This window comes from Triticum dicoccoides, chromosome 5B, assembly GCF_002162155.2.
Source record: "Triticum dicoccoides isolate Atlit2015 ecotype Zavitan chromosome 5B, WEW_v2.0, whole genome shotgun sequence".
NCBI classification, from domain to species: domain Eukaryota; kingdom Viridiplantae; phylum Streptophyta; class Magnoliopsida; order Poales; family Poaceae; genus Triticum; species Triticum dicoccoides.
The window spans coordinates 19,911,477-19,933,225 of NC_041389.1; positions in this window are offsets into that span (position 1 = coordinate 19,911,477).

The window sequence follows — 21,749 nt, forward strand, 5'->3', positions numbered from 1 at the left end:
AATTAGATCATATAATAATCCCTCAACATGCAACAAAGAGTCACTCCAAAGTCACTAATAGCGGAGAACAAATGAAGAGATTATTGTAGGGTACGAAACCACCTCAAAGTTATTCATTCTAATCAATCCATTGGGCTATTCCTATAAGTGTCACAAACAGCCCTAGAGTTCATAGTAAAATAACACCTTAAGACACACATAAACCAAAACCCTAATCTCACCTAGATACTCCAATGTCACCTCAAGTATCCGCGGGTATGATTATACAATATGCATCACACAATCTCAGATTCATCACCTCAAACCAACACAAAGAAATTCGAAGAGTGCCCCAAAGTTTCTACCGGACAGTCAAGATGAAAACGTCTGCCAACCCCTATGCATAAGTTCACAAGGTCACTGAACCTGCAAGTTGATCACCAAAACATACATCAAGTGGATCACGTATATATCCCATTGTCACCACAGATAAGCACATGCAAGACAACCATCAAGTGTTCTCAAATCCTTAAAGACTCAATCCGATAAGATAACTTCAAAGGAAAAACTCAATCCATTACAAGAAGGTAGAGGGGGAGAAACATCATAAGATCCAACAATAATAGCACGAGAGAACACGAGAGAGAGAGAGAGAGAGAGAGAGAGAGAGAGAGAGAGAGAGATCAAACACATAGCTAGTGGTACATACCCTCAGCCCCAAGGGTGAACTACTCCCTCCTCGTCATGGAGAGCGCCGGGATGATGAAGATGGCCACCGGTGATGGATCCCCCCTCCGTCAGGGTGCCGGAACAGGGTCCTGATTGGTTTTTGTTGGCTACAGAGGCTTGCGGCGGCGGAACTCCCGATCTAGGTTTCTTTTCGGGGTTTTTTATATTTATAGGAACTAGCGAAGTGACCCGTGCATTTGCGCGGCTAGATTTGTTATCCTTTGAGGTCTTTTTGTTAATGTTTAGTTATTGGCATGCTTAGAAAGAAATTCCACATTGTATAAAATGGTTAGCAAATAACAACACACAACTTCATATTACAAATAAGAGACATTTTAGTTATGCTTCATGTCAAACTTTCAAAACTTTGTCATGTATCTCATTTTAATTATTTGTATGGGGAGAAATCGTATGTATCGATCTATCTTAAGAATATTTGCTGATCCTTATGATTATCATGATTTATGCATAAATTATAATACAAATTGATGATAAAAAAATGTATTTATCTGTGATATGGAGTGAGGGTTTGCCTATTCAATGACTCTCTTACTTCTTTGTGAACCGCTATTTATTTTAGTTCTGTTACATGCTTGTAGTTTTGCAAAATATTTTGTTAAGTAAGTTACAATCTTGGTAATATTTGGAGTGTGACAGTATAAGACGTATGGTCCGTGGACCCCTATGCAAAATTTTAGATGTCCACATTCCACCAATTTTCAAATATTTTTCTAACAAAAATAAATAAAAATATTGGTGACACTTAAACTTTGTGTTATCTTTGTCCATCATCATCAATTCGCTAGTAGTGGTAAAGCATTTTTATAATTTGCATCACCATGTCTATAGATGCTTTTGCACATGATTCACTTGTATCCATAAAAAGTACTAAAACATTGATGCCTTCCACACTCTCATCAGTGTTCTTTCTGAACATGCCAATTTTGTTTTGCATTAAGCCTTATGGCTGAAGCATCCATAAAATTTGCATGGTTGTATTTAGTGAGTAATCGCTGTCACTTTTTCCCTAAAAAAAGAGAAATTGCTATCTCTTTGAAAGTGCATATCACTGATTATGCAATAAATATGTAAGTTATTCTTTTCTGGTGGATTCAGACGACGAAGTTTCTTCTAGTGCCCGCAAAAAGGATAGTTCTTTTTATCTATACTTCACAACATCACATGTTTTCAGTGTATAAGATGCAGACGTACACCGGATATGCATGGGAGTTGGCCAAACTGTAGCATACGTTGGACATACATGTTTAAAAATAGCATAGCAAATTGAATTAGCACATCAATTTGTTTATTCAGAGGTCAGCTAGTGGCCCTGCACTGCTGCAAAAGAATAGTCACAGGTCGTGTCCTTTTTAAGGATGTGCCCGCGTTGTGCTTGTATGCACCGTGCAGCTCAGTCATGCGGAAGATCCTATCTCAACTTAGTATGTGGACTAATTGTCGTGCTTCTTCAGGCAAAGCTTTCAGGATCGTTAGTTTTTGTTTCTTTAATCCTTCTTCCTTTCTACGCAGGTCTCTTAGTTCTTTTTCTTCTCACATTGTCTTCTGAAATCCTTTTAAAGGTAGAGTCCATGGTTTTCAATTTAAGAAAAGCATAATCCGAGTGCCTCGTCTCCTTATGATTCCTTTTCTCAACTGATGCTTCCTTTTTCTTTAAAGTTGAACCGGTCCTTCCTTTTATGATTTTGTCTGTGCACAGACATATAGACGTGACAGTCCAATATCCTGATGTGGACGATGTATTTCTTTTTTTTTTGCACGTATATTTTATATCCTTTAATGTGGTCCTTGTCATGACAAATATTTTAAAGAAAAAATGATTACTTTATACTATCAACCATTGTAATTAGAACACACTTCATAATTCATTAAAAAACTTGCAAATATAGAAATATATTTTCTGCACCTAGATGTTCATGCATTTTGGGTATAAGTTGTCCATTCTTGATTTAGTGCCGCTAACATCCTATTATAGGCATACTTTATTGTAGTATATATTAGACAAAAGTATATTGCTAATCTGTCTGTCCCACCCTCATGGTATGCACGTACACAGGGCTAAAGAAAAGGATGGGATCATGTATACATACATAATAACCATGCAAAAAAGTACATAATAAACTTCTCTTCATGTTTCTATTTGGATAGAGAAAAAAATTCTCATCGCTAGAGAACGTTTGTTATGCCAACTGAAGTGGTAATGAAGTAGTCCAGAGATTTTCTATTAACCCCAAAAAAGAGCCTAGATTGATTAATTTGCTAAAAGTATATCCCAATGTTCATTTTGCTAAATCATAGATGACATTATCAGTAGTATTGTAATCGGACTCTTCTTTCTTGAGGCGCTCAGATTCCCGTATAGTCCTTTCTAACCGGAGCTGTACTTTTCCCATGGTAATATACGTTCAGGTCTAATTAATTTGGATAGGCTATTCTTAATACAAAAACATGTGACCTCAAGGAAAGACGTGTCCAACTATTTTTACGTGACATGCCTATTTGTTCTTATATAACTATATTTGTATGTAACACTATTTCTTTTAAATCTTAACCGTCAATGTAACAAAATCGACGATCAAGATAATTTAATATATGTGGACGAACGTGATGGCTTGTTTTACTCTTGCTTTATAAGTATATAATAGATTTTTGGCGTCGGTTTCATGTCAGGGGGGTCTCCGAGTCAGCCACATGGTAGGGGGGCGCGCCCAGGGGGTAGGGCGCACCCTCCACCCTCGTGGATGACTCAGGACTCTTCTGGCCCAACTCTTTTGCTTCGGGGGCTTCTTCTGGTCCATAAAAAATCTCCATAAATTGGCAGGGCAATTTGACTCTTTTTGGTATTCCTTTTCTGCAAAACTCAAAAACAAGGAAGAAACAGAAGCTGGCACTGGGATCTAGGTTAATAGGTTAGTCCCAAAAATCATATAAAATAGGATATAAAACATCCAAGATGGATAATATAATAGCATGGAACAATAAAAAATTATAGATACGTTGGAGATGTATCAAGCATCCCCAAGCTTAATTCTTGCTCGTCCTCGAGTAGGTAAATGATAAAAACAGGATTTTTGATGTGGAATGCTACCTAACATATTTATCAATGTAATCTTCACTATTGTGGCAAGAATATTCAGATACATAAGATTCAAAACAAAAGTTTAATATTGACATAAAAACAATAATACTTCAAGCATACTAAAGCAATCATGTCTTCTCAAAATAACATGGCCAAAGAAAGCTATCCATACAAAATCATATAGTCTGGCTATGCTCTATCTTCACCACACAAAATATTTAAATCATGCACAACCCCGATGACAAGCCAAGCAATTGTTTCATACTTTTGATGTTCTCAAACTTCTTCAATCTTCATGCAATACATGAGCATGAGCCATGGACATAGCACTATTGGTGGAATGGAATATGGTGGTTGTGGAGAAGACAAAAAGAAGGATATAGTCTCACATCAACTAGGCATATCACCGGGCTATGTAGATGCCCATCAATAGATATCAATGTGAGTGAGTAGGGATTTCCATGCGACGGATGCACTAGAGCTATAGTTTATAAAAGCTCGAAAAGAAACTAAGTGGGTGTGCATCCAACTCGCTTGCTCACGAAGACCTAGGGAAATTTGAGGAAGCCCATCATTGGAATATACAAGCCAAGTTCTATACAATAGTATATGAAAGTGACAACATAGAAGACTCTCTATCGTAAAGATCATGGTGCTACTTTGAAGCACAAGTGTGGTAAAAGGATAGTAGCATTGCCACTTCTCTCTTTTTCTCTCAATTTTTTTTGGGCCTTCTCTTTTTTTTGCCTCTATTTTTTTGTCCGGAGTCTCATCCCGACTTGTGGGGGAATCATAGTCTCCATCATCCTTTCCTCACTGCGACAATGCTCTAATAATGATGATCATCACACTTCTATTTAACTACAACTCAAGAATCACAACTCGATGATTAGAACAAAATATGATTCTATATGAATGCCTCCTGCGGTGTGATACGTCTGCAACGTATCTATAATTTATGAAGCATTCATGCTATTATATTATCTGTTTGGGATGTTTATGGGCTTTGTTATACACTTTTATATTATTTTTGGGACTAACCTATTAACCAGAGGCCCAGCCCAAATTGTTGCTTTCTTGCCTATTTCAGTGTTTCGAAGAAAAGGAGCATCAAACGGATTCCAAACGGAATGAAACCTTCGGGAGAGTTATTTTTGGAACGGAAGCAATCCATGAGACTTGGAGTAGACGTCAGGGCAGCTTCGAGGTGGCCACTAGGCAGGGAGACGCGCGCTACCCCCCTGGGCACGCCCTCACCCTCGTGGGCCCCTCGTGGCTCCCCTGACCGACTTCTTTTGCCTGTATATGTCCATATACCCTAAAAACATCGGGGAGCAGAATAGATCGGGAGTTTCGCCGCTGCAAGCCTTTGTAGCCACCAAAAACCAATCGGGACCCTGTTTTGGCACCCTGCCGGAGGGGGGATCCGTCACCGGTGGCCATCTTCATCATCCCGCCGCTCTCCATGACAAGGAGGGAGTAGTTCACCCTCGGGGATGACAGTATGTACCAGTAGCTATGTGTTTGATCTCTCTCTCTCTCTCTCATGTTCTTGATTTGGCACGATCTTGATGTATCGCGAGATTTGCTATTATAGTTGGATCTTATGATGTTTCTTCCCCTCTACTCTCTTGTAATGGATTGAGTTTTCCCTTTGAAGTTATCTTATCGGATTGAGTCTTTAAGGATTTGAGAACACTTGATGTATGTCTTGGATGTGCTTATCTGTGGTGACAATGGGATATCATGTGATCTACTTGATGTATGTTTTGGTGATCAACTTGCGGGTTCAGTGACCCTGTGAACTTATGCATAGGGGTTGGCAGACGTTTTCGTCTTAACTCTCTGGTAGAAACTTTGGGGCACTCCTTGAAGTTCTTTGTGTTGGTTGAATAGATGAATCTGAGATTGTGTGATGCATATCATATAATCATGCCCATGGATACTTGAGGTGACATTGTAGTATCTAGGTGACATTAGGGTTTTGGTTGATTTGTGTCTTAAGGTGTTATTCTAGTGCGAACTCTATGATAGATCGAACGGAAAGAATAGCTTCGTGTTATTTTACTACGGACTCTTGAATAGATCGATCAGAAAGGATAACTTTGAGGTGGTTTCGTACCCTACAATAATCTCTTTGTTTGTTCTCCGTTATTAGTGACTTTGGAGTGACTCTTTGTTGCATGTTGAGGGATAGTTATATGATCCAGTTATGTTATTATTGTTGAGAGAACTTGCACTAGTGAAAGTATGAACCCTAGGCCTTGTTTCCTAGCATTGCAATACCGTTTACGCTCACTTTTACCACTTGTTACCTTGCTGTTTTTATATTTTCAGATTACAAATACTCATATCTACCATCCATATTGCACTTGTATCACCATCTCTTCACCGAACTAGTGCACCTATACAATTTACCATTCTATTGGGTGTGTTGGGCACACAAGAGACTCTTTGTTATTTGGTTGCAGGGTTGTTTGAGAGGGACCATCTTCATCCTACGCCTCCCACGGATGGATAAACCTTAGGTCATCCACTTGAGGGAAATTTGCTACTGTCCTACAAACCTCTACACTTGGAGGCCCTGAAGGAAATATGCCCTGGAGGCAATAATAAAGTTATTATTTATTTCCTTATATCATGATAAATGTTTATTATTCATGCTAGAATCGTATTAACCGGAAACATAATACATGTGTGAATACATAGACAAACATAATGTCACTAGTATGCCTCTACTTTATTAGCTCATTAATCAAAGATGGTTATGTTTCCTAACCATAGACATGAGTTGTCATTTGATTAACGAGATCACATCATTAGGAGAATGATGTGTTTGACTTGACCCATTCCGTTAGCTTAGCACTTGATCGTTTAGTATGTTGCTATTGCTTTCTTCATGACTTATACATGTTCCTACAACTATGAGATTATGCAACTCCCGTTTACCAGAGGAATACTTTGTGTTCTACCAAATGTCACAACGTAACTGGGTGATGATAAAGGAGATCTACAGGTGTCTCCAAAGGTACATGTTGAGTTGGCGTATTTCGAGATTAGGTTTTGTCACTCCGATTGTCGGAGAGGTATCTCTGGCCCTCTCGATAATGCACATCACTATAAGCCTGGCAAGCAATGTAGCTAATGAGTTAGTTATAGAATGATGCATTACATAACGAGTAAAGAGACTTGCCAGTAACGAGATTTAACTAGGTATTGAGATACCGACGATCGAATCTCGGGCAAGTAACATACCGATGACAAAGCGAACAACGTATGTTGTTATGCGGTTTGACCGATATAGATCTTCGTAGAATATGTAGGAGCCAATATGAGCATCCAGGTTCCACTATTGGTTATTGACCGAAGACGTGTCTCGGTCATGTCTACATAGTTCTCGAACCCATAGGGTCCGCACACTTAAAGTTAGATGACAGTTATATTATGAGTTCATGTGTTTTGATGTACCGAAGATAGTTCAGAGTCCCGGATGTGATCACAAACATGTCGAGGAGTCTCGAAATGGTCGAGATATGAAGATTGATATATTGGAAGCCTATATTTGGATATCGGAAGTATTCCGGGTGAAATCGGGATTTTACCGGAGTACCGATGGGTTACCCGAACCCCCCACGGGCTTAATGGGCCATAGTGGGCCTTAGTGGAGAAGAGGAGAGGCGGCTAGGGCAGGGCCGCGCGCCCCTCCCCCTCTAGTCCGAATAGGACAAGGAGAGGGGGAGGCACCCTCCTTTCCTTCCTCTCTCCCTCCTCTTTCCCCCCTTCTCCTAATCCAACAAGGAAGGGAGGCAGTTCTACTCCCGGTGGGAGTAGGACTCCTCCTGGCGCACCTCCTCCTGGCCGGCCGCACCTCCCCCCCTTGCTCCTTTATATACGGGGGCAGGGGGCACCCTAGACACAACAACAATTGATCCTAGATATCTATTAGAAGTGTGCGGTGGCCCCCTCCACTATATTCCACCTCGATAATATCATAGCGGTGCTTAGGCGAAGCCCTGCGTCGGTAGAACATCATCATCGTCACCACGCCGTCATGCTGACGGAACTCTCCCTCGACACTCGGCTGGATCGGAGTTCGAGGGATGTCATCGAGCTAAACGTGTGCAAGAACTCGGAGGTGTCGTGCTTTCGGTGCTTGATCGGTCGGTCGTGAAGACGTACGACTACATCAACTGCGTTGTGCTAACGCTTCCGCTTTCGGTCTACGAGGGTACGTGGACAACACTCTCCCCTCTCGTTGCGATGCATCACCATGACCTTGCATGTCCGTAGGAATATTTTTGAAATTGCTACGTTCCCCAACAGTGGCATCCGAGCCTGGTTTTATGCGTAGATGTTATATGCACGAGTAGAACACAAGTGAGTTGTGGGCGATACAAGTCATACTGCTTACTAGCATGTCATACTTTGGTTCGGCGGTATTGTTGGATGAAGCGGCGCGGACCGACATTACGCGTACGCTTACGCGAGACTGGTTCTACCTACGTGCTTTGCACACAGGTGTCTGGCGGGTATCAGTTTCTCCAACTTTAGTTGAACTAAGTGTGGCTACGCCCGGTCCTTGAGAAGGTTAAAACAACTCTAACTTGGCGAACTATCATTGTGGTTTTGATGCATAGGTAAGAATGGTTCTTGCTCAGCCCGTAGCAGCCACGTAAAACTTGCAACAAAAAAGTAGAGGACGTCTAACTTGTTTTTGCATGGCATGTTGTGGTGTGATATGGTCAAGACGTGATGCTATATTTTATTGTATGAGATGATCATGTTTTGTAACCGAGTTATCGGCATGTGGCAGGAGCCATATGGTTGTCGCTTTATTGTATGCAATGCAATCGCCCTGTAATTGCTTTACTTTGTCACTAAGCGGTAGCGATAGTCGTTGAAGCAATAGGTGGCGAAACGACAACGATGCTACGATGAAGATCAAGGTGTCGCGCCGGTGACGGTGGTGACCATGACGGTGCTTCGGAGATGGTGATCACAAGCACAAGATGATGATGGCCATATCATATCACTTATATTGATTGCATGTGATGTTTATCCTTTATGCATCTTATTTTGCTATGATTGATGGTAGCATTATAAGATGATCTCTCACTAAATTTCAAGGTATAAGTGTTCTCCCTGAGTATGCACCGTTGCGAAAGTTCTTCGTGCTAAGACACCACGTGATGATCAGGTGTGATAGGCTCTACGTTCAAATACAACGGGTGCAAAACAGTTGCACACGCGGAATACACAGGTTAAACTTGACGAGCCTAGTACAGATATGGCCTCGGAACACTGAGACCGAAAGGTCGAGCGTGAATCATATAGTAGATATGATCAACATAGTGATATTCACCATTGAAAACTACTCCATCTCACGTGATGATCGGACATGGTTTAGTTGATTTGGATCACGTGATCACTTAGATGATTAGAGGGGTGTCTATCTAAGTGGGAGTTCTTAAATATGATTAATTGAAATTAAATTTATCATGAACTTAGTACCTGATAGTATTTTGCTTGTCTATGTTTGTTGTAGATAGATGGCTCGTGTTGTTGTTCCGTTGAATTTTAATGCGTTCCTTGAGAAAGCTAAGTTGAAAGATGATGGTAGCAATTACATGGACTGTTCCGTAACCTGAGGATTATCCTCATTGCTGCATAGAATAATTACGTCCTGGAAGCACCGCTGGTTGCCAGGCCTGCTGCAGATGCAACTGACGATGTTAAGAACGTCTGGCAGAGCAAAGCTGATGACTACTCGATAGTTCAGTGTGCCATGCTTTACGGCTTAGAACCGGGACTTCAATGATGTTTTGAACGTCATGGAGCATATGAGATGTTCCAGGAGCTGAAGTTAATATTTCAAGCAAATGCCCGGATTGAGAGATATGAAGTCTCCAATAACTTCCATAGCTGCAAGATGGAAGAGAATAGTTATGTTAGTGAACATATACTCAAAATGTCTGGGTATAATAGTAAGTTAATTCAACTGGGAGTTAATCTTCCTGATGATAGTGTCATTGACAGAATTCTTCAATCACTGCCAACAAGCTACAAGAGCTTCATGATGAACTATAATATGCAAGGGATGGACAAGACTATTCCCGAGCATTTCGCAATGCTAAAAGCTGCGGAGGTAGAAATCAAGAAGGAGCATCAAGTGTTGATGGTCAATAAGACCACCAGTTTTAAGAAAAAGGGTAAAGGGAAGAAGAAGGGGAACTTCAAGAAGAACGGCAAACAAGTTGCTGCTCAAGAGAAGAAACCCAAATCTGGACCTAAGCCTGAGACTGAGTGCTTCTACTGCAAGCAGACTGGTCACTGGAAGCGGAATTGCCCCAAGTATTTTGCGGATAAGAAGGATGGCAAGGTGAACAAAGGTATATGTGATATACATGTTATTGATGTGTACCTTACTAATGCTCGCAGTATCACCTAGGTATTTGATACTGGTTCTGTTGCTAATATTTGCAACTCGAAATAGGGACTATGGATTAAGCGAAGTTTGCTAAGGACGAGGTGACGATGCGCGTGGGAAATGGTTCCAATATCGATGTGATCGCGGTCGGCACGCTACCTCTACATGTACCTTAGGGATTAGTTTTAGACCTAAATATTTGTTATTTGGTGCCAACGTTAAGCATGAACATTATATCTGGATCTTGTTTGATGCGAGATGGTTATTCATTTAAATCAGAGAACAATGGCTGTTCTATTTATATGAGTAATATCTTTTATGGTCATGCACCCTTGAACAGTGGTTTGTTTTTATTAAATCTCGATAGTAGTGATACACATATTCATAATTTTGAAGCCAAAAGATGTAGAGTTGATAATGATAGTGCAACTTATTTGTGGCACTGTCGTTTGGGTCATATTGGTGTAAAACGCATGAAGAAACTCCTGATACGTCTCCAATGTATCTATAATTTTTGATTGCTCCATGCTACTTTATCTACTGTTTTAGGCAATATTGGGCTTTATTATACACTTTTATATTATTTTTGGGACTAACCTATTAACCGGAGGCCCAGCCCAGATTTGTTGTTTTATGCCTATTTCAGTGTTTCGAGGAAAAGGAATATCAGACGGAGTCAAAACGGAACGAAATCAACTGGAGAAGTTATTTTTGGAAGGAAACCCACCTGATGGACTTGGACCCCACGTCAGAAGATACGGGAGGTGCTCATGAGGGTGGGGGCGCGCCCCCCTGCCTCGTGGGGCCCCGGTGGCTCCACCGACGTTCTCCTTTCACCCATATATACCTACGTACCCTAGAAGTTCCAGAACAGAAAATAGATCGGGAGTTCCGCCGCCGCAAGCCTCTATAGCCACCAAAAACCAATCAGGACCCTGTTCCGGCACCCTGCCGGAGGGGGATCCCATCACCGAAGGCCATCTTCATCATCCCTGTGCTATTCATGACGAGGAGGGAGTAGTTCACCCTCGGGGCTGAGGGTATGTACGAGTAGCTATGTGTTTGATCTCTCTCTCTCTCTCTCTCGTGTTCTCTCTCATGTTCCTCTATGGCACGATCTTGATGTATCCCGAGCTTTGCTATTGTAGTTGGATCTTATGATGTTTCTCCCCTTCTACTCTCTTGTGATGAATTGAGTTTCCCCTTTGAAGTTATCTTATCGGATTGAGTCTTTTATGAACACTTGATGTATGTCTTGCGTGGGATAACCATGGTGACAATGGGTTATTCTATTGATCCACTTGATGTATGTTTTGGTGATCAACTTGCGGGTTTCGTGACACTTGGGAACCTATGCATAGGGGTTGGCACACGTTCTTGACTCTCCGGTAGTAGCTTTGGGGCACTCTTTGAAGTACTTTTATGTTGGTTGGATGAATCTGAGATTGTGTGATGCATATCGTATAATCATGCCCACGGATACTTGAGGTGACAATGGAGTATCTAGGTGACATTAGGGTTTTGGTTGATTTGTATCTTAAGGTGTTATTCTAGTACGAACTCTTTTATAGATCGATCCGAAAAAATAGCTTTGTGGTGGTTTCGTATCCGACCATAATCTCTATGTTTGTTCTCCGCTATTAGTGGATTTGGAGTGACTCTTTGTTGCATGTTGAGGGCTTGTCATATGTTCTATCTATGTTATTATTGTTGAGAGAACTTACACTAGTGAAAGTATGAACCCTAGGCCTTGTTTCCTATCATTGCAATACCGTTTACGCTCACTTTTATCGCTTGTTACCTTGCTGTTTTTATTTTTTCAGATTACAAAAACCTTTATCTACTATCTATTTTGCACTTGTATCTTCATCTCTTCGCCGAACTAGTGCACCTATACAATTTACCATTGTATTGGGTGTGTTGGGGACACAAGAGACTTTTTGTTATTTGGTTGCAGGGTTGTTTGAGAGAGACCATCTTCATCCTACGCCTCCTACGGATTGATAAACCTTAGGTCATCCACTTGAGGGAAATTTGCTACTGTCTATACAAACCTGTGCACTTGCAGGCCCAACAACGTCTACAAGAAGAAGGTTGTGTAGTAGACATCAAGCTGTTTTCTGGCGCCGTTGCCGGGGAGGCTAGGTAAGTGAAGGTGTATCTTTAGATCTTGCAATTGAATCTTTTTGTTTCTCGTTTTAGCACTAGTTTATTTTATAAAAGAAAACTACAAAAAAAATGGAGTTGAGTTTGTCTCATACGCTTCACCTTTTTAATATCTTTCGTGAGTATGATGGAAAGGATAATTGTGCTCAAGTGCTAGAGGAAGAAATCTATAGAATGTTTGGTACTAAATCTTTGAATGATGAGCATTTTTGCAATGTTGTTAGTACGAATTCCTTGAATATCCATGATGCTAATGATATGCAAAGCCACAAGCTTGGGGAAGCTATGTTTGATGGAGATGAAATTTTTTGTCCCCCAAGCTTTGATGAGCAAATTTACTATGATGAAAGCATGCCTCCTATCTATGATGATTATTGTGATGACACGTATGCTTTAAATAATAATGATAACCATGAAACGTGTCATCTTGATCTTAATTTTCAATCACATGATAGTTATTTTGTTGAGTTTGCTCCCACTACTATTCATGAGAAGAATTTTGCTTATGTGGAGAGTAGAAAATTTTCTATGCTTGTAGATCATGAAAAGAATGCTTTAGGTGCTGGTTATATTGTTGAATTCATTCATGATGTTATTGAAAATTATTATGAGGGAGGAATATATGCTTGTAGGAATTGCAATAATGTCAAGTTTCCTCTCTATATGCTTAAATTCTTGAAGCTATGCTTGTTGTGCCATCCTACGCTAGTTGATTATTGTTCCCATAAGTTGTTTGCTCACAAAATCCCTATGCATAGGAAGTGGGTTAGGCTTAAATGTTCTAGTCATATGCTTCATGATGCTCCCGTTATGTTTCAATTCTTATCTTTTATGTGAGCATCATTGTCATCATCATGCCTAGCTAAAAGGCATTAAAGAAAAGCGCTTGTTGGGAGACAACCAATATTTATCCTTACTGTTTTTTTGTGTCCACATGATTATGCTACTTTAGTAATCCTGTTTTATAGCTTTTGTTTCAATAATGTGCCAAGTAGTACCTTTGGGAAGACTTGGGTGAAGTTTATATGATCTTGCTGTGAAAAACAGAAACTTTAGCACTCACGAGAATAGCTGCCATTTTTTACTGGAGAGTTCTTTTAGGTTGATTATTTTTTCAGATGATTAATAGACAAATTAATCAGGTCCAGAAATTTATTTCATATTTCTTGGGGTTCCAGAAGTATACGTTTTATACAGATTACTACGGACTGTTCTGTTTTTGACAGATTCTGTTTTCTATGTGTTGTTTGCTTATTTTGATGCATCTATGGCTAGTATTAACTGGTATGAACCATATAGAAGTTAGAATACAGTATATATTACACCAATATGAATTTAGAATGAGTCCATTACAGTACCTAAGTGGTGGTTTTGTTTTCTTATACTAACGGAGCTTAGGAGTTTTGTGTTGAGTTTTGTGTGGTTGAAGTATTCGATGGACTATGGAATAAGCAGTGGCAACAGCCTAAGCTTCGGGATGCCCAAGGCACCCCAAGGTAATATTCAAGTACAACCAAGCAACTAAGCTTGGGGATGCCCCGGAAGGCATCCCCTCTTTCGTCTTCGTTCATCGGTAACTCTACTTGGAGCTATATTTTTATTCACCACATGATATGTCTTTTGCTTGGAGCATCATTTTATTTTGTTAGTTTTTGCTTGTTGTTATTTAGAATAGTGTTTTGCATCTTTAGTTTCAATAAAAAAGTCAAGGATAGCCTTTGCCATGCTTATTTTGCTAGTTTACATCTTGCTGTTTGAAAATAGAAAGTTTGCCGCTGTTGTAAAAATTCCCTAGAAAATTCAGAGCATGGTATAACGTTGAATATTTTTGCATATTGATCTCTGATAAATTTATTACAGTGGGAATTTTAGTTCATAATTTTTGGAGTCAGGGAAGTATTTATACTCTTGCATTCTTTACAGACTATACTGTTTTGGCAGATTACTGTTATGTTTGCATTGTTTGCATATGTTTGCTTGTTTAATGATTCTATTTGATGATAGGAGTGTTAAATATGCAGAGGCATTTAGTATTCAATGTTGAATAATAATTTTAGTGATTTGTTACAGTAGAATATGATAAGGTTTTGCATTGGTTTATACTAACCTATCTCACGAGTTCTTGTTGAGTTTGTTGTGAATGAAGCTTTTGATAAAAAAGAGAAACCATGATATGAGAGGAATTAAGGAGACACAAAAGTTCAAGCTTGGGGATTCCCAAGGCATCCCAAGATATTATTTCAAGAAGTCTCAAGCATCTAATCCTGGGGATGCCCCGGTAGGCATCCCACCTTTCTTCTTCAACAACTATCGGTTAGTATCGGTTGAGCCTAAGTTTTTGCTTCTTCACATGAGTTGTGCTATCCTTGCATTGTAGTTTTCTTTAGATTTTATTGCTGTTTGAATAAAGTATCAAGATCTGAATTTCTTTAATGAGAGAGAGCCTTACACAAATTGGAATTTGCTAGAATACTCTATGTGCTTCACTTATATCTTTTGAGCTTGATAGTTTTTGCTCTAGTGCTTCACTTAGATCTTTTAGAGCATGGTGGTAGTTTTATTTTGAAGAAATAGATGAACTCTCATGCTTCACTTAGATTATTTTGAGAGTCATTAATAGCATGGTAATTTGCTTAATGTTAATATACTTGGTATTCAAGATATGTGAAACTTTCTTTTGAGTGAATTGAATACTAAGATAAGTTTGATGCTAGATAATTGTTCTGAGATATGGAGGTGATAATATCAATGTCATGCTAGTTGGGTGATTATGAATTTAAAGAATGCTTGTGTTGAAGTTTGCAAGTCCCGTAGCATGCACGTATGGTTAAAGTTATGTAACAAATTTGAAACATGAAGTGTACCTGGCTTGTGCATCCTTATGAGTGGCGGTCGGGGACGAGCGATGGTCTTTTCCTACCAATCTATCCCCCTAGGAGCATGCGCGTAGTACTTGAATTTTTGATGACTTCTAAATTTTGGCAATAAGTATATGAGTTCTTTTGACTAATGTTGAGTCCATGGATTATACGCACTCTCACCTTTCTGCCATTGCTAGCCTCTTCGGTACCGTGCATTGCCCTTTCTCACCTTGAGAGTTGGTGAAAACTTCGCCGGTGCATCCAAACCCCGTGATACGATACACTCAATCACACATAAACCTCCTTATATCTTCCTCAAAACATCCACCATACCTACCTATTATGGCATTTCCATAGCCATTCCGAGATATATTGGCATGCAACTTCCACCATCATCATCATGACATGCATTACTTTTGTCATATTGCCATTGCATGATCTTGTAGTTGACATCGTATTTGTGGCAAAGCCACCATGCATTATTTTTATACATATCACTCTTGATTCATTGCACCATCCCGGTACACCGCTGGAGGCATTCATATAGAGTTATATCTTGTTCTAAGTTTTGAGTTGTAATCCTTATGTTGTAATCAAGAGAAGTGTGATGATCATCATTATTAGAGCATTGCCCAAACAAAACAAACAAAAGAAAGGCCAAAAAAAGAAAGGCCCAAAAAAAAGAGAAAGGCCAAAAAGAAAAAAAATAAAGGCCCAAAAAAAGAAAATAAAAAAATAAAAATAAAAAAGGGCAATGCTACTATCTCTTTTTCCACACTTGTGCTTCAAAGTAGCACCATGCTCTTCATGTAGTGAGTCTCATATATTGTGCTTCAAAGTAGCACCATGCTTTTCATGTAGAGAGTCTCATGTGTTATCACTTTCATATACTAGTGGGAATTTTTCATTATAGAACTTGGCTTGTATATTCCTACGATGGGCTTCCTCAAATTCCCTAGGTCTTTGTGAGCAAGCAAGTTGGATGCACACCCACTAGTTTTCTTTTGTTGAGCATTCATAGCTCTAGTGCATCCATTGCATGGCAATCCCTACTCCTCATGTTGACATCAATTGATGGGCGTCTCCATAGCCCGTTGATTATCCTCGTCAATGTGAGACTTTCTCCTTTTTTGTCTTCTCCACACAATCCCCATCATCATATTCTATTCCACCCATAGTGCTATATCCATGACTCACGCTCATGTATTGCGTGAAGGTTGAAAAATTTTGAGATTATTTAAGTATGAAACAATTGCTTGGCTTGTCATCAGGGGTATAGAAGTTGGGAACATCTTTGTGTGACGAAAATGAAGCATAGCCTAACTATATGATTTTGTAGGCATGAACTCTCTTTTGCAATGCTATTTTGAGACGACATGATTGTTTGATTAGTATGTTTGAAGTATTATTATTTTTGTGTCAATATGAACTTTTGTCTTGAATCTTTCAGATCTGAATATTCATATCACAATTAAGAAGAATTACATTGAAATTATGCCAAAGTATCACTCCGCATCAAAAATTCTTTTTTATCATTTACATACTCGAGGACGAGCAGGAATTAAGCTTGGGGATGCTTGATACGTCTCCAACGTATCTATAATTTTTGATTGCTCCATGCTACTTTATCGACTGTTTTAGGCAATATTGGGCTTTATTATCCACTTTTATATTATATTTGGGACTAACCTATTAACCGGAGGCCTAGCCCAGATTTGTTGTTTTATGCGTATTTCAGTGTTTCGAGGAAAAGGAATATCAGACGGAGTCAAAACGGAACGAAATCAACCGGAGAAGTTATTTTTGGAAGTAAACCCACCTGATGGACTTGGACCCCACGTCAGAAGATACGGGAGGTGCTCACGAGGGTGGGGGGCGCGCCCTCCCCCCTTGGGCGCGCCCCCTGCCTCGTGGGGCCCCCGTAGCTCCACCGACGTTCTCCTTTCACCCATATATACCTACATACCCTAAAACATCCAGAATAGAAAATAGATCGGGAGTTCTGCCGCTGCAAGCCTCTATAGCCACCAAAAACCAACCGGGACCATGTTCCGGCACCCTGCCGGAGGGGGATCCCATCACCGGAGGCCATCTTCATCATCCCGGCGCTATCCATGACGAGGAGGGAGTAGTTCACCCTCGGGGCTGAGGGTATGTACCAGTAGCTATGTGTTTGATCTCTCTCTCTCTCGTGTTCTCTCTCATGTTCCTCTATGGCACGATCTTGATGTATCCCGAGCTTTGCTATTGTAGTTGGATCTTATGATGTTTCTCCCCCTCTACTCGCTTGTGATGAATTGAGTTTCCCCTTTGAAGTTATCTTATCGGATTGAGTCTTTTATGAACACTTGATTTATGTCTTGCGTGGGATAACCGTGGTGACAATGGGTTATTCTATTGATCCACTTGATGTATGTTTTGGTGATCAATTTGCGGGTTTCGTGACACTTGGGAACCTATGCATAGGGGTTGGCACACGTTCTTGACTCTCCGGTAGTAGCTTTGGGGCACTCTTTGAAGTACTTTTATGTTGGTTGGATGAATCTGAGATTGTGTGATGCATATCGTATAATCATGCCCACGGGTACTTGAGGTGACAATGGAGTATCTAGGTGACATTAGGGTTTTGGTTGATTTGTATCTTAAGGTGTTATTCTAGTACGAACTCTTTTATAGATCGATCCGAAAGAATAGCTTTGTGGTGGTTTCGTACCCGAACATAATCTTTACGTTTGTTCTCCGCTATTAGTGGCTTTGGAGTGACTCTTTGTTGCATGTTGAGGGCTTGTCATATGTTCTATCTATGTTATTACTGTTGAGAGAACTTACACTAGTGAAAGTATGAACCCTAGGCCTTGTTTCCTATCATTGCAATACCGTTTATGCTCACTTTTATCGCTCGTTACCTTGCTGTTTTTATTATTTCAGATTACAAAAACCTTTATCTACTATCTATTTTACACTTGTATCTTCATCTCTTCGCCGAACTAGTGCACCTATACAATTTACTATTGTATTGGGTGTGTTGGGGACACAAGAGACTTTTTATTATTTGGTTGCAGGGTTGTTTGAGAGAGACCATCTTCATCCTACGCCTCCTACGGATTGATAAACCTTAGGTCATCCACTTGAGGGAAATTTGCTACTATCCTACAAACCTGTGCACTTGCAGGCCCAACAACGTCTACAAGAAGAAGGTTGTGTAGTAGACATCAACTCCATACTGATGGACTTCTGGAACCACTTGATTATTAATCACTTGGTACTTGTGAACCGTGCCTCATGGACAAGATGACTAAAACGTCGTTCTCCGGAACTATGGAGCAAGCAACGGATTTGTTGGAAATCATACATGCTGATGTATGTGGTCCAATGAACATTGAGGCTCGCGGCGGGTATTATTATTTTCTCACCTTCACAGATGATTTAAGAAGATATGGGTATATCTACTTAATGAAACACAAGTCTGAAACATTTGAAAAGTTCAAAGAATTTCAGAGTGAAGTTGAAAATCATCGTAACAAGAAAATAAAGTTTCTACGATCCGATCGTGGAGGAGAATATTTGAGTTATGATTTTGGTTTACATTTGAAACAATGCGGAATAGTTTCGCAAATCATGCCACCTGAAACACCACAACGTAATGGTGTGTCCAAATGTCGTAATCGTACTTTACTAGATATGGTGCGATCTATGATGTCTCTTACTGATTTACTGCTATCATTGTGGGGTTATGCTTTAGAGACAGCCGCATTCACGTTAAATAGGGCACTATCAAAATCGGTTGAGACGACTCCTTATGAACTGTGGTTTGGCAAGAAACCTAAGTTGTCGTTTCTTAAAGTTTGGGGCTGCGATGCTTATGTGAAGAAACTTCAACCAGATATGCTCGAACCCAAATTGGAGAAATTGTCTTCATAGGATACCCAAAGGAGACTATTGGGTACACCTTCTATCACAGATCTGAAGGCAAGACTTTTGTTGCTAGATTTGGATCCTTTCTAGAGAAGGAATTTCTCTGGAAAGAAGTGAGTGGGAGGAATGTAGAACTTGATGAGGTAATTGTACCTGCTCCCTTATTGGAAAGTAGTTCATCACAGAAACCAGTTCCTGTGACAACTACACCAATCAGTGAGGAAGCTAATGATATTGCTCATGAAACTTCAGATCAAGTTACTATCGAACCACATAGGTCAACTAGAGTAAGATCCGCACCAGAGTGGTACGGTAATCCTATTCTGGAGGTCATGTTACTTGAGCATGGTGAACCTACGAACTATGAGGAAGCGATGATGAGCCCAAATTCCGCAAAATGGCTTGAGGCCATGAAATCTGAGATAGAATCCATGTATGAGAACAAAGTATGGACTTTGGTTAACTAGCCCGATGATCGGCAAGCCATCAAGAATAAATGGATCTTCAAGAAGAAGACTGACGCTGATGGTAATGTAACTGTACACAAAGCTCGACTTGTTGCGAAAGGTTTTTGACAAGTTCAAGGAGTTGACTACGATGAGACTTTCTCACCCGTAGTGATGCTTAAGTCTGTCCGAATCATGTTAGAAATTGCCGCATTTTATGATTATGAAATATGGCAAATGGATGTCAAAACTGCATTCTTGAATGGATTTCTGGAAGAAGAGATGTATATGATGCAACTAGAAGGTTTGGTCGGTCCAAAAGGTGCTAACAAAGTGTGCAAGCTCCAGCGATCCATTTATGGACTGGTGCAAGCCTCTCGGAGTTGGAATAAACGCTTTGATAGTGTGATCAAAGCATATAGTTTTATACAGACTTTTGGAGAAGCCTGTATTTACAAAAAGGTGAGTGGGAGCTCTGTAGCATTTCTGATATTATATGTAGACGACATATTGTTAATTGTAAATGATATAGAATTTCTGGATAGCATAAAAGGATACTTGAATAAAAGTTTTTCAATGAAAGACCTTAGTGAAGCTGCTTACATATTAGGCATCAAGATCTATAGAGATAGATCAAGATGCTTAATTGGACTTTCACAAAGCACATACCTTGATAAAGTTTTGAAAAAGTTCAAAATGGATCAAGCAAAGAAAGGGTTCTTGACTGTATTACAAGGTGTGAAGTCGAGTCAGACCCAATGCCCGACCACAGCAAAAGATAGAGAGAAAATGAAAGATGTTCCCTATGCTTTAGCCATAGACTCTATAATGTATGCAATGCTGTGTACCAGACCTGACGTATGCTTAGTAATAAGTTTAGCAGGGAGGTACCAAAGTAATCCAGGAGTGGATCACTGGACAGCGGTCAAGAATATCCTAAAATACCTGAAAAGGACTAAGGATATGTTTCTCGTTTATGGAGGTGACAAAGAGCTAGTCGTAAATGGTTACGGTGATGCAAGCTTTGACACTGATCCGGACGATTCTAAATCGCAAACCAGATACGTATTTATATTGAACGGTGGAGCTGTCAGTTGGTGTAGTTCTGAACAAAGCGTCGTGGTGGTATCTACATGCGAAGCGGAGTACATAGCTGCTTCGGAAGCAGCAAATTGTATGAGTTTGGATGAAGGAGTACATATCCGATCTAGGTGTCATACCTAGTGCATGGGACCAATGAAGATCTTCTGTGACAATACTGGTGCAATTGCCTTCGCAAAGGAATCCAGATTTCACAAGAGGACCAAGCAAATCAAGAGACGCTTCAATTCCAGCCGGGACCAAGTCCAGGTGGGAGACATAGAGATTTGCAAGATACATACGGATCTGAATATTGCAGACCCGTTGACTAAGCCTCTTCCACGAGCAAAACATGATCAGCACCAAGGCTCCATGGGTGTTAGAATCATTACTGTGTAATCTAGATTATTGACTCTAGTGCAAGTGGGAGACTGAAGGAAATATGCCCTAGAGGCAATAATAAAGTTATTATTTATTTCCTTATATCATGATAAATTTTTATTATTCATGCTAGAATTGTATTAACCGGAAACATAATACATGTGTGAATACATAGACAAACATAATGTCACTAGTATGCCTCTACTTGACTAGCTCATTAATCAAAGATGGTTATGTTTCCTAACCATAGACATGAGTTGTCATTTGATTAACGAGATCACATCATTAGGAGAATGATGTGATTGACTTGACCCATTCCGTTAGCTTAGCACTTGATCGTTTATGTTGCTATTGCTTTCTTCATGACTTACACATGTTCCTACAACTATGTGATTATGCAACTCCCGTTTACCGGAGGAACACTTTGTGTGCTACCAAACGTCACAACATAACTGGGTGATTATAAAGGAGCTCTACAGGTGTCTCCAAAGGTACATGTTGAGTTGGCGTATTTCGAGATTAGGTTTTGTCACTCCGATTATCGGAGAGGTATCTCTGGGCCCTCTCGGTAATGCACATCACTATAAGGCTGGCAAGCAATGTAGCTAATGAGTTAGTTATGGAATGATGCATTACATAAGGAGTAAATAGACTTGCTGGTAACGAGA